This window comes from Hypanus sabinus, chromosome 13 (genome assembly GCF_030144855.1).
Source record: "Hypanus sabinus isolate sHypSab1 chromosome 13, sHypSab1.hap1, whole genome shotgun sequence".
NCBI classification, from domain to species: Eukaryota; Metazoa; Chordata; class Chondrichthyes; order Myliobatiformes; family Dasyatidae; genus Hypanus; species Hypanus sabinus.
In genome coordinates, this window is record NC_082718.1 from 16,053,679 (window position 1) to 16,067,276 (window position 13,598).

The window sequence follows — 13,598 nt, forward strand, 5'->3', positions numbered from 1 at the left end:
AAAAAACTTTGAGTAGGCAGCTTAAATCCCTTTCAAGTGGGGAAGCTGTTCTTCAAAGAAGAACAAAAACTCGGTGACTTGACAATGCCAGTGGCTAGAACTGGAAGAAGAAGTGAATCACCAGCGATAGTCTGGATACATTGTTACCAGAGAAATTATTCGAGTTCAAGTGTTGAAATGGAACTAAAAACACCGTGAGGTCAGCAAAAATTTCAAAGCTACGCGAAGTTGGTGCACCTGATTTATGAATAGACATGATCTTGTGTTGAGATAAAAAACAAAGATTGCTCTGAAAATTCCAGCGGGGTGTTGTTTATGTTCAAGAACGCTGTTGGATGGACAAAGCAGGTTGCTTAAAGAGGTGTGGCGTCGACGTCCCGAAGGTTTCAGGAAGAAAAAGTCGCTACTTGTCAGGGACATGTTCAAAGCACACTTCTCAGGTGAGACAAAAGCAACATTGAAAGCTGAAAATATGGACATTGCAGTCATCCCTGGTAGTTTGATGTCTGTGCTCCAGCCACTAGATGCGAGTTTAAACAAACCATTCAAAGAATTCATGCATCGACAGTGGAACAAATTTGACTCAAAAATAGCCAATAAATACGACCTGTCTTCCGTGTATTCATTTTTCCGAAGTTGGCACCCTCTGTATAAGCCGACTTCCTAATTTTAGGACCAAAATTTAGGGCCAAATTCTTGGCCTATACACTGGAATTTACAGTAATACCGAATCTGCTTTATTATTTTAATTACTAATTTTTATTGCAATACCAACAAATTACATTCAGTACAATTAATTTGCTGATTACATTTTGACTGTTTAACCTAGCCACCCTTCAACCCTCATCTCCATTCCCCCCTCCACCCCTCATCCCCACACACCTCTCCACCCCTCCGCCCTCTCTTCCCCCACCAACCAACTGAGTAGTAGTGCATACACAGAGCATTACTATTTTAACAGAAGATCTTTTAACTCGGATATCAAATTTGTCCACATTAAGATTGTGTTTGGTTGTGCGTCATTTATTTTTGCTGATGATAGTTCCAGGTAAGAAATGTTCAAAAAGCTGCGAAACCAGTGAGTACTTGAAATATCATTGTGAGGTTTCCAATGCTGGACTACAATCTTCTTAGCTGTAGTCAGGCCTGCCAGCCAGACTTTGCATGTTTTCTTCATAAGGGAAAGGTGGGAGTCATCATTTAGAAGATGTACAGCGGGATCCATTGGTAATTGTACCCCTGTTAGTTCTATAAGAGTACTTCCCCCACAAACCAAAAACCCCTGGACATTCCCATACAACATGTATAAAAGAGTCAACTGTTCCGTGGGGGCAAAATGAGCAATATGGGTCAGGAACCAGTCCCATTTGATGTCTAATTCTCAGTGTTAAGTATGCTTTATGACAAAATTTCAAGTGTATATACCAATAATTTGGGTTTTTCAAAGCACCGGTAGTATTATCCCAAATCGCATCCCAGTCTAAGTCTTGTCCCAATTCAGAAATGTCCCTATCCCAGGCTTTCATTCCTGATGTGGGCATATATTTCTGGGAGTTTAATTTATCATAGATATATGACACTATCTGTCCTAGAGCACTCTGTATCCAAATTAAAATGGGATGGTCCTTTAAATCTGACTCCCAGGGAACCCCGTGGGCTTTACAAGCTGATATTACTCTAAAGTAGAAGAAAAGAAAGTGTTTATCAATATTATATCGAGATACCAGTTCTTGAAAGCTAAGGTTAGTACTTGCCCCATTAATATCTTGAAGAGTAATAATACCTTTATCCTCCGAAGTTCTGTTAGTGAATGGTTTCCCCCCAGATAGAAGATTATTTTTCCATAATGGAGAAGATTTGCACCATATGCTTTTAAATTTTGGGAATTTTTCTGCTGCCCGAAACACTGGTAGTATATGAGTTAAAATTGGACCGTAATATAAATCACATTCTTTGGTAGATATACCTATAAGGAGAAAGTCCTTCAACCTTATTGGTGCCATTAGCTCTTGTTCTATACTTTTCCATGATGAAACTTTATCCTCCTCCAAATCTGCTTTATCATGGTACTGGTGTGATTAGATTTACTTTTAAGAGGTTATTTTACTTAATTTATGCACGATGCATATAATGATATATGGTCAGGTATTAATGTATTATGCAGTGCTCTATCTTAGACATTTGCAATTGAAAAATAGATTTTAATTTTTATGTGTGCATCATCAATTGATCAAAGAATAATTAAAGAAGTTATGTGAATTATTTTACTTAACTAAAGATAGGGTTATTATAGAAGAAGTTGCTTTTAAATGTGCTTTTACAAGATTACAAAAGCTTCAGTGATCTTGAATACATGTGCATTGAAAAAGAGCAACATTTGATTTTAAGGCTTCATAACTAGTGGAACATTAGCTGCAGGAGCAGGAGAAGGCAAGTTAGCTTCTCAAGCTTGCACTGTCATGATCTAATTTTGGGCTCAATTTTTCTTTCCTACACTCAGAAATGCTCGACTTTAGATCAGCAAACACAAAATGTTGGAGGAACTCAGTAAGATAGGCAGCATCTATGGAGAGGGATACACAATCAATGTTTTGGGTCGAGACTCTTCATCAGGACTTCTCTATTCGTCTCCATTGATGCTGCCTAACCTGCTGAGTTCCTCCAGCATTTTGTGTGTTGCTGTGGATTTCCAACATCTGCATAATCCTCTGTGTCCTTGACTTGAGATATAGTGAGTGTATTACCAGGGTTCCTTGAGTGTTGTTGATTGATTGATAAGTAATCTTTCCGAGAGAACTATTTTAAGGGGAAATTTGAGTGTGAATGATTTTTGCCTTTATTAAAAAAAGTGGTACTTACAAAATATGAACAGATTTGAAATGGCATTCTCACATTAAGCTGGAGAATACAGTATGGTGTTTTATAACATTGTCAGATGACATACAGTAGAGTGTATGTAACTAGTGTATTCCTTTCAAATTATGCCTAACCACTTCGTTGAAGAACAGTTCTTTGTAGACTTGAGGGTTTGTTAGTTTGTCTTTCCTAAGACTGAGGTGTTCTTTTAACAAAACTTTGCATGGGAGAACACATACAAGTCCTCACTGAGGGTCAGTGATGGAAAGGGTGAGCATCTTTATGTTCCTGGGTGTCTACATTTCACAGATTGGTTCTGGGCCCTTGACACTGATGCAGTCATAAAGAAGGCACACCATCAATTCTTTGTGAGGTGTTTTGTTTTGTTATGTCAGCAAAGGCCCTTGGAAGTTTCTTTGTTGGGGAGAATTATGATTCGTTACATCACAGCCTGATATGAGGCTCCACAGCACAGGATTGGAAGAAATGCAGAGGGTTGTTGACTCAGCTAGCTCTATTATGGCACAATCCTCCCCACCATCGAGGATGTACCTGAAGAAGGTGACATCATTCATTAAAGACACTCAACATCCGGGTGTGCTCTCTTCTCATAACTACCATCAGGGAAGGAGGTACAGGAGCCTGAAGACCCATACTCAGTGATTCAAGAACAGCTTTTCCCCCCTGTCATTGATTTTTGAGCAGGCCTTGAAAATGACATTATTGTTCCATTGCACTGTTCTGGTGCATCAGCGCAGCAAATTTCACATCATATAAGACAATGATAATAAAGCCTGATCTGATTTTATCCCAATTCATGGAGCATTATATATAAAAAAGGTGTAGGACATTATGATAAAATAAATCCTTTTGATAAAAATGATTTGAAGGTAAATTTAATCTTTATTACATAGCCACAGCGAAAGAATAAAAAATGCTGCCTAAAGATACTGCAATGTAAAATCTTATAACTTATTTAATACTGCATTTTATGATGAAGTGAAATATTTTTTATCCTGGTGTTGGATATTGATTGCAATGCATTTTCTGTTTTTACTCTTGTATTTCAAAACCACAAAGCAGTTTAGAGCAGTGGTATTATTAAACAAAATCTGAGCAAGTTCTGTCTCATTCTCCTACTACTCTGATATTTGCATTGTATAATTATAATGGCTAATCAGGGCAGTCATTTGATCCAGAGGCATCCAGACGTGCAGAGTCCTTTGCAAGTCATAGGACCAAGGCTACTTGTTCCAAGAACTCAGCACTGTTCAAAAATTTTTTAAGTAATGTGTTTTGTATTTTCTGTACAAAATTTTACAGCATAATTTAAGAGGATATGGTAGTGTAAAGGTTAGCATAATGCTATTGTGGCACCAACAACCGGCTGCCTGAAAGGAGTTGTAGGTTCTTCCTGTGATTGTGCAGGTTTTCTTCAGGTACTCTGGTTTCCTCCCATATTCCGAAGATGTACGGGTTGCTAGGTTAATTGGTCACGTGAGTGTAATTAGATGCTGGGCCATAAGAGCCTGTTACTGTGCTGTATCTTTAAGTAAAATTCTTGTTGAGCTATGCCATACATACTCATTCATTGCGAATTAGTTGCTTCCAAAGCTTGGTTATATATTTGTCACTTTGTAGGTTGTAGTCTACATTTTCTATTTTGTCAAAGATTCTGAAAATAGATATCCTAGCTGCTCTCAGCATTTTTTTTCTTCCAAGTAGTACACAGCCAGATTAGACATAATTGAATGCAGTGTACCCTCAGTTGTTCTGGTTGGTGACCATTTGAGTTCTTCTAAGCTTTTACTTCATATTTGTCCAGTTGAAATCTATTTGCCACAGGTTTGCTCCTTTACTTAAACTAAATGCACTTAATTTGATACTACTGTGCACACTGCCTACCTATTCTTTTGTCAATGGCAAACTAACAATGAATAATTGCAATTTCAACATAGATTATTGTAGAACCCCACTTGTTAACAATTTCACTTGTTACCAATTTCAATTCCTGCCTTTTATCCCCCCTCTATTTCTTGCTATTAGACTATTTTCTAGCCAGGTTAATAACTTAATTAAATCTTGAGGTTCAACTTTAGCTAACAATTTTGCAAGGGGAGGGGGAGTGAAATTCATTAAATGCTTTTTGGACATTGATATAAATTAATTTTGTTGACATCTACCCAACTGGTTTTTTTTTAGCTGTCTCCTCAAACATTTGAGTCATGCTTGTCAGGCATTGCCCAACCTCTCAAATCAATACTGATTCTTCCTGATCAACTGAATATTTTTCTTTTAAATACCAGCCAAAACCTGAAACATGGATGTTTCCTTGTTCTTCCTTTTGGCATACATTGCTTTTTTTTAATCCATTGTGAATTTATTTTCCTCTTTAGGATGTAAATGTGTTTGTGAATAATTCCCCCCACTCTAATATTCTTGGGGAAAGTAACTGTTTTTGAGTTTGGTGGCCCCAATGTGGATGCTACATAGACTCCTCCTTGATGGGAGTGGGGCAAACAGTCCATGAACAGGGTGGGTGGGATCCTTCATGGTGTTACTGGCTGTTTCTGACACCTTTATGTATCTCTTCGGTGGATAGGCTGGTACAGGTATCCCCCGCTTTACAAATGCTTGCTTTGCACCACTTCACTTTTACAAAAGACCTACGTTAGTAACCTGTTTTCGCATTACAAAGAGGATTTTCGCTTTTGAGAAAATTTTTCCGGTATAAATTAATGGTTCTTCGCTTTGCGCCATTTTGGCTTAAGAAAGGTTTCATAGGAACACTGTACCTTTGTAAAGGGGGGGACACCTGTATAGGTGACGTGTTGGGCAGTTTTGATTAACCCATGTAGATTCTTGTTTGCTGCAGTGCAGTTTCCATATGATGTGGTGATGCAGCATATGTGGATACTCTCTACTGGGCATCTGTAGAATGACATGAATATAGATGTACGTGGTCCAGCACTCTTCAGTCTCCTCAGAAATTGGAGGTATTAATGAGCTTTCCTGATTGTGTGGAATGTGTTCTGGGGCCATGAGAGGTTGTACGAGATGTTTATTTTCAGGAGTTAGAAACTGCTCACCGTTTCCATTGCTGTGCCACTAATGTTAAGAGTGGTGCAAGTTATCCTGAAATTTGATAACTATCTCTTGTCTTGTTGAGCTATTTGCCTGGCACAAGGTTTATCATTGACCTGTATGGGTCAAATGGTTACTTTGCAATACAGGCAGTTCCCGGGTTACGAACAAGTTCCGTTACTGAGTTTGTCTTTAAGTTGGATTTGTATGTAAGTCAGAACAGGTACATCTGGTATTTAGTGTCAGTTAGTCAAATATTTGTCTTAATATATAGTATATATTTTACCTTTCTATGCATATAAAACACTTAAGAAAGAGACATTAAATGGGACAAGTGGGGGTGGTGCTGACTGAAAAGGAGGGTCAGGGTGAATCATGTTAAGAAAAATTTAAGCCAAGTACAAAGTTACGCACTCAACAAAGTGTTAATGGCAATGTGATCCGACTTAAAATGGTGAATGCCGACAAGTTTTTAATATAATAGGCTTTATGGCAGGCTGTTTGTAAGTATGAGTTGTTTGTAAGTCAGACATTCGTAACTCAAGGACTACCTGTATATTTAACAATACTTTACAAGTCTTTATGATATTTTACATAAGAAATAGGAGCAGGAGTAGGCCATCTGGTCTGTCGAGCCTGCTCTGCCATTCAATAAGATCATGGCTGATCTGACCATGGACTCATCTCCACCTACCTGCCTTTTTCCCCATAACCCTCAATTTCCCCTATAGAAAAATTGCCTTAACATTCCTTTCAAATATGAAGTAAGAACTTGATTTTAGGTCAAAATCTGTCCAACATCATAAATATATTTACTGAGGTAGCCTCCATCACTTTATTGGGCAGAGAATTCCACAGATTCACCACTCTCTGGGAAATCATCTGATTGAAACGTTTAAGATAATTAAAGGATTTGATAGGATTGAGGCAAGAAATATGTTCCAGATGTTGGGAGAGTCCAGTACCAGAGGGCATGGATTGAGAATAAGAGGTCAGTTATTTAAAACAGAGTTGAGGAAGAGCTTCTTCTCCCAGAGAGTTGTGCAGGTGTGGAATGCACTACCTCGGAAGACGGTGGAGGCCAATTCTCTGGATGCTTTCAAGAAGGAGCTAGATAGATATCTGATGGATAGGGGAATCAAGGGATATGGGGACAAGGCAGGGACTGGGTATTGATAGTGAATGATCAGCCATGATCTCAGAATGGCGGTGCAGACTCGAGGGGCCGAATGGTCTACTTCTGCACGTATTGTCTATTGTCTATAAATGCAGTTCCTCATCTCCATCCTAAATCTACTACCCCAAATCTTGAGGCTATGTCCTCTCATTCTAGTCTCACCTATCAGTAGAAATAACTTTCCTGCCTTTGTCTCATCTATCCCTTTCATAATTTTATATGTTTCTATAAAATCTCCTCTCATTCTTCTGAATTCCAGTGAGTACAGTCCAGGCAACTCAATCTCTCATAGTCTAACCCTCTCATCTCTGGAATCAACCTGGTGAATGTTCTCTGCATCACTTCCAAAGCCAGTATATCCTTCCTCAAGTAATCAAACCAGAATTGCATGCAGTACTTCAGGTGCAGCCTCACCAATACCCTGTACAGTTGCAGCATAACCTCTGTGCTCTTAAGTTCAATCAATCCCTCTAGCAGAGAAGGCCAACATTCCATTTGCCTTCTTGATAGCCTGCTGCACTTGCAAACCAACCTTTAGTGATTCATGCACAAACACTCCCAAGTCCCTCTGCACAGCAGTATGCTTCAATTTTAATAATTTATTTAAATAATAATCTGCTCTTTCATTTTTCCTGCCAAAATGGATGACTTCACATTTACCAACATTGTATTCCACCTGCCAGACCCTTGCCCATTCACTTAACCTATCTATATCTCTCTATCTTCTGCACAATTTGCTTTTCCACAAAATTTAGAATCATCAGCAAACTTAGATACACTATACTTGGTCCCCTCTTCCAAATCATTAATGTATGTTGTAAACGGTTGCAGGCCCAGCACTGACCCCTGCGGCACACCGCTCACAGCTGATTGCCAATCAGAGTATTACCCATATATCCCAACTCTCTGATTTCTATCAGTTGACCAATCCTCTATCCATGCTAATACATCACCCCCAACTCTATGCATCCTTATCTTATGGATAGGTCTTTTATGTGGCACCTTATTGAACACCTTCTGGAAATCCAAGTAAATAATATCCATCTGTTCCCCTCTATCCGCTGCACTTATTATATCTTCAAAGAATGCCAATAAATTTGTCAAACAGGACCTGCCTTTGCTGAATCCATTCTGCGTCTACCTGATGGATCCATTTCTTTCCAAATGCCTTGCTGTTTCTTCTTTAATGATGGCTTCAAGCATTTTCCCAACTACAGATGTTAAACTAACTGTCCTATAATTACCTACCTTTTGCCTACATCCTTTTTTGAACAGTGGCATGATATTTGCCACCTTCCAATCCGACAGCACCTGCCTGGAGCCCAGAGTCCAAAGCCCCTACTATAACCTCTGCCATTTCTTTCAGTGCCCTGGGATGCATTCCATCAGGAGCAGGAGAATTGTGTATCTTTAGGCCTACAAGTTTGCTCAGCACTACCTCTTTAGTGATAGCTATTGTATCGAGGTCCTCGCCTCCCATTGCATCCATAACATCTGTCTTTGGCATGTTATATGTGTCCTCCACCATGAAGACCAACACAAAATAGTAATTCAAAGCCCTGGCCATTTCTTGATTACCCAATATCAATTCCCTCTTTCATCCTCCAAGGGACCTACATTCACTTTAGCTATCCTTTTCTGCTTTATATAATTATTAAAAGCTTTTACTAAATGTTTTTTATATTTTGTGCTGGATTATTTTCATAATCTAGCTTCCCTTTCTTTATTGCTCACTTAGTGGTACTTTGTTGCCTTTTAAAGTTTTCCCAATCTTCCAGTCTCCCACTATTCTTTATATGCACGAGCTTTTAGTTTGATGCCTTTTATTTCCTTAGTTATCCAAGGTTGGCTCTCCCCACCCTTAATGTCCTTGCTTTTCCTTTTCCAATATTTTTATTAGTTTCTACATAGAAGAATACAGAGTACAAGAAAGTGTATATAAAAGGTCAAAAAAGATTTAAAAGAACTACCAATTACATTATATCTGTTCATAATAACAATCTCATTACCTCTTATTCATGTAAGTTAATCAATAATTATATTGAACTATACTAAATCATTACAAAAAAAAGAATCTAACCCCTACCAAGACAGTAAGTAGAAAAGAAAGTAAAGTACCTTATATAATAAAAATAATAGCCAACATCTGAGTTTAAACAACAAATTGGTTTTGAAAATAGTTCAGAAAAGGTCCCCACAATGTTTGAAAATCTTGATGAGAGTCAGAAATTGAACAATGCATCTTCTCTAAATCTAAACATGACATAATGTTGCATAACCATTGAGCATGAGTAGGAGGAAAAACATCTTTCCATTTGAACTAAAGCGCCCTCCTAGCTATAAGAGAGCTAAAGGCCAAAAGCCCTTGCTGTTCTGCTTTGACCTGATTTACTTTCATTTGCTTCTGCTAATGAATCGCAGATCAATTTGTCCGCAGCTAATGTGCCGATCCCCATGAAATGCTCCTTTTTTAAACTCTTTCTCTCCAAATCGATTGGTCTGCCGCTAATGCCAAGAGCTTGAGCAAAGTTCTGCAAGTTTTAATTTTTTTTTAAAATCAAGCGTAGAAAGCTTCATATAAATGTTAAATCTCAAATCATTGCCACATGGAGTTGAGAGAAGGCCGCATGATCTTGTAAAGTATTTCCAAATTGTGAAGCAGCACACACAAAATGCTGGTGGAACGCAGCAGGCCAGGCAGCATCTATAGGAAGAAGTACAGTCAATGTTTCGGGCTGAGACCCTTTGTCAGGACTAACTGAAAGAAAAGATAGTAAAAAATCTCTTACTATCTTTTTCAGTTAGTCCTGACGAAGGGTCTCGGCCTGAAACGTCGACTGTACTTCTTCCTATAGATGCTGCCTGGCCTGAAGCATTCCACCAGCATTTTGTGTGTGTTGCTTGAATTTCCAGCATCTGCAGATTTCCTCATGTATGCGTTCCAAATTGTGAAGAGTGTTCTCAACAGTGTAAGTTCCAGGAAGTATGCATCAATCATTTTATGATTGTTGTAAATTTGCAGATAGAATTTATGTGTAGATAAAAGGAGTTTCAACAAAAATACTAATTTTTTTTAAGGATTTATCATTCCTTGATTTACCATAACACTGCACTTGAAACTACAAATCATTTAATGGACTCAGTTTGGTGAATGTCAAAAATTATTGTCTTTGATAACTGCAAAGCCCTAAAGCTTTTCATTGCCGATAGTGGAAAGGCAGGAAAGACAATAACAAATGTGCACAAAAGTTTCCTTAAGTAACTCATTTAAGAAAATCACTCTCAAAGTTTGGATGTTGTTGGCAAATACAGTTTTTGTTGCCCATCAAATTTGACCCTCAACATGCCGCTGGTCAGCTTCCTTGAATTTCTTTAGTTGTCTTGAAGTCACCTTTGGATATTGATGTGATGGAATGCCAATACTTTAAAGTTTTGATGATAATGTGATATAGAGAGGAACTTGTATGTGATGGTGTTCCCTTGCAGTTATTGCCTTTGCCCTTTCAAGTTTTAGAAATTGTAGGTTTGAAAGGCTTTGAGAAAGATACTTTGCAAAGATGCTGCAGTGCATCGTTTTTCTTTTATACTGGTGCTTTAGGATGATCAACAGGGTATCACTCATGGATTGCTTTGTTCCAGGTGGGCATGAGTTGAGTGCTTTAAGACTGGTACAGATAACGGAAGAGTAATCCATACTTTGGAGTCAGAAGATTCCATATACTGTTACCTCTGAACCATCCTCACAGGTACATTGTGGATGTTTCTACACAGTTTAACTTGCTCTCAGGGGATTTAGTGAAGGCAATTTCTTTGAATGGGACTACTTCATTATCTGAGTAGTAGATGGTATACCTTTACAAAACTTGTCACTTTGGCTCTTCTGTTCTTCACTGAATACATTTAAATGTGTGCCATGTGGACAAACAATTTGGTTTTCCATACTGAAACATTAAAAGTGATTTGAATTAAGGTCCATATGCTTATTCTTCCTGTCTTTGAATAGTTTCCTATTAATGTCCAAACTTAATATAGATGTTCCTTAACAACTTTGAAGCTATTTTGGCTGAAGTTTCTTTTTCATTGGAAATTTCTTAATGGGTGTGTTAGATTAATGTAATCTTGGTGCAGCTGTGATTGTGATTCTCCAGCCTTTGGATATATGGTACTTATTAATAGTTATGATTTCAGTATTTTACATTTCTAATGCATATTTTGTAATGTGGATCTCTTTTAATGGAATCATTCGTATGTTAGTTAATTTTTCCATATACACACTAAAGTCAGTTTCAATTTAATTTCCTCATGTCCATTATTGGTTTTATAGCAGTCATTATGGTGGGATATATACTTTATTTTTCAAATGTCATCGAGGTGAAAAATTACTTACAAATACTGCCAATTCCTGAGGATCTCAGTTCTTTGGAAAAACCTTCTCTTGTTATTACGGGACATCTTTTTCATACATAAATGAAACCAATATACTGTTAATTAACATATAGTATTGAGTATAGAAAGAAGGGTTCTTGAGATGTGGTTTTCACTACCTCATAATCTTAGCCGTGAACTACTTTGGATCCCGTTATGGATTTCCTATGAGGTGTTCTTGTATATAATATTCTGGTGAGCATTGCAATTGGCAGTCCTTTAATGTTTTCAATCATTTTTGTTGCCACAATTATTTTATGGATATTTTACATAATGATTAATACCTTCTCCCATATTAGCAGAAAAATCACCTTAATACTCCTTTCAAATATAAAGTAAGAACTTGATTTTAGGTCAAAACTAATATTTTGACTGTGCTTGGTATGTCATGTTGTTCAAAGTTAACTTGCTGCTAGAACATGAACTTCCTTGCCTGAAAAGCAAGTTATGAACATAATGAAAACAGAGTGGTAGAAATACACAACACTTAATTCTGATGAAAAATACTGGACATAAAGCATTAACTCCTCCTTCTCCCACAGATGCTGCCTGACCTGTATGTCTGGTAATTTGTTTTTATTTCAGATTTTGAGCATCTGCATTTTTGTGTTTAAAATATATATTACAAAACTTTTTATATGCATTACAAAATACTTCTGTATTGACAAAAAAACAGAATCAATGAGGTGAGTCTCTGATTTAATTTTAGTAGTAGTTATTTGATATTAATAGTGATTTAGATTGAGTTAAGCTTTTATTACAGGGTCAGAGAAAATTGGTACAGTGTTTTTTTTTCTCCCCCTTTCTTTAGATGTCCCATGACTAGATACCATTTCTCACCAAGAGGCTGGGCTCCTGATGATAAGGAGGTGCGTGAAGGCAGTCTGGGATGTTGTCAATGTCTGCATCTGTTTCTAATCTAGCTTGACTTTGTTCCTATAGAACTATAACAATAGCTTAATAATAGGATATTTTGGCCTTGTATTGACAGCATATGCTCTATTTTGTAAAGTTACTAAAGAAACTGATCTTATTTGACTGGCTAGTAGCTGTAGTATCTTTAAGCTTGCCAAAAAGAAGAAATGATCGGCCTTTTTATTGTCAAATAGTATTATGTGTCAGACTATGAACCTTGCACGCTGCAGTCAGAACAGTTGTAATAAACAGCTAAATTTTACTATTGGGCAATAGGAATAATCCTTATTATGACTCCTCTAGGACAATTTTTACAACCTTTAGTATGATTTTTTTAGTCGATTTGTTTCTAGCCTCAGATCGGTGTTGCTGCTTCATGATTGTTTGCATTTTTAATGCATGTGCTTGACATTTTGGAGACCTGTTTTAGAATTTTTTGCAGCAAATGAAATAGATTTAGAGCAAAAAATTGTTCTGAACTGCTACCATGGCATGTTTTTTTGGCTGGAGAGCATTGTCATTTGCAATAAAATTTGGATAGAGTTGTTCTGTGTAAATATTATTTGCTAAGTAACCTGTGAATTATTGGAACATACTTACTAATGTAAGATTTTGAGATACTTTGCAAAGTAAGTAAAAGTACTTCAGATACTGTTAGTAAATTTTCCGTAGTTGCTTCAGAAGTAAGGCATGTGGGATGTTCTTTGCATGAATAGAGCTTTACTCAAAATAAGTATTTTACTCTGCAAAATTGCTTTTTCAAATAATCTCTGACAATGACCTCCAAACAGCTGCGTATACCGTGTGGGTTTATAGTCCATCGCTGAACAATAAAGGATCAGATTCCTCTATTTTTCAAATATCATCATACAAAAGAACTTTTATTCCCATGGTGCCACATAGAGCTCTTTTCATGTATTATCTTATATAATAGGTCCTGCAGTATTCAGTGTTTTAAATTGAAGCAGTTAAAGTAATTTAATATGTTCCTCAAGCCAAGCACCGGGGATTTTAGAAAAATTGTTTTACTTGTAAACAATATTTGAAGTCACTAGCATCGGCAGTATTTCAAAATGAATGCAAATAGAATGATTATACTTAAAGCTTGTTTGAGAAGAATCTTGGTCAAAAAGATGTCAAG

General features: G+C 37.2%; 1 protein-coding gene across 2 annotated transcripts in view; it reads left to right on the top strand.

Moving 5' to 3' along the window:
- The window catches only part of LOC132403659 (SRSF protein kinase 2-like), a 227,168-nt gene that overhangs the window by 9,540 nt on the left and 204,030 nt on the right, over window positions 1-13,598 (top strand). The window contains exon 3 of one of the 2 annotated variants that reach the window (XM_059987182.1): window positions 12,354-12,411. The exons of the other annotated variant lie outside the window; for it this stretch is intronic. The gene's annotated coding sequence lies outside the window, so the exon portion shown is untranslated. The remainder of the gene's footprint in view (window positions 1-12,353; window positions 12,412-13,598) is intronic. 2 annotated transcript variants of the gene reach the window in all.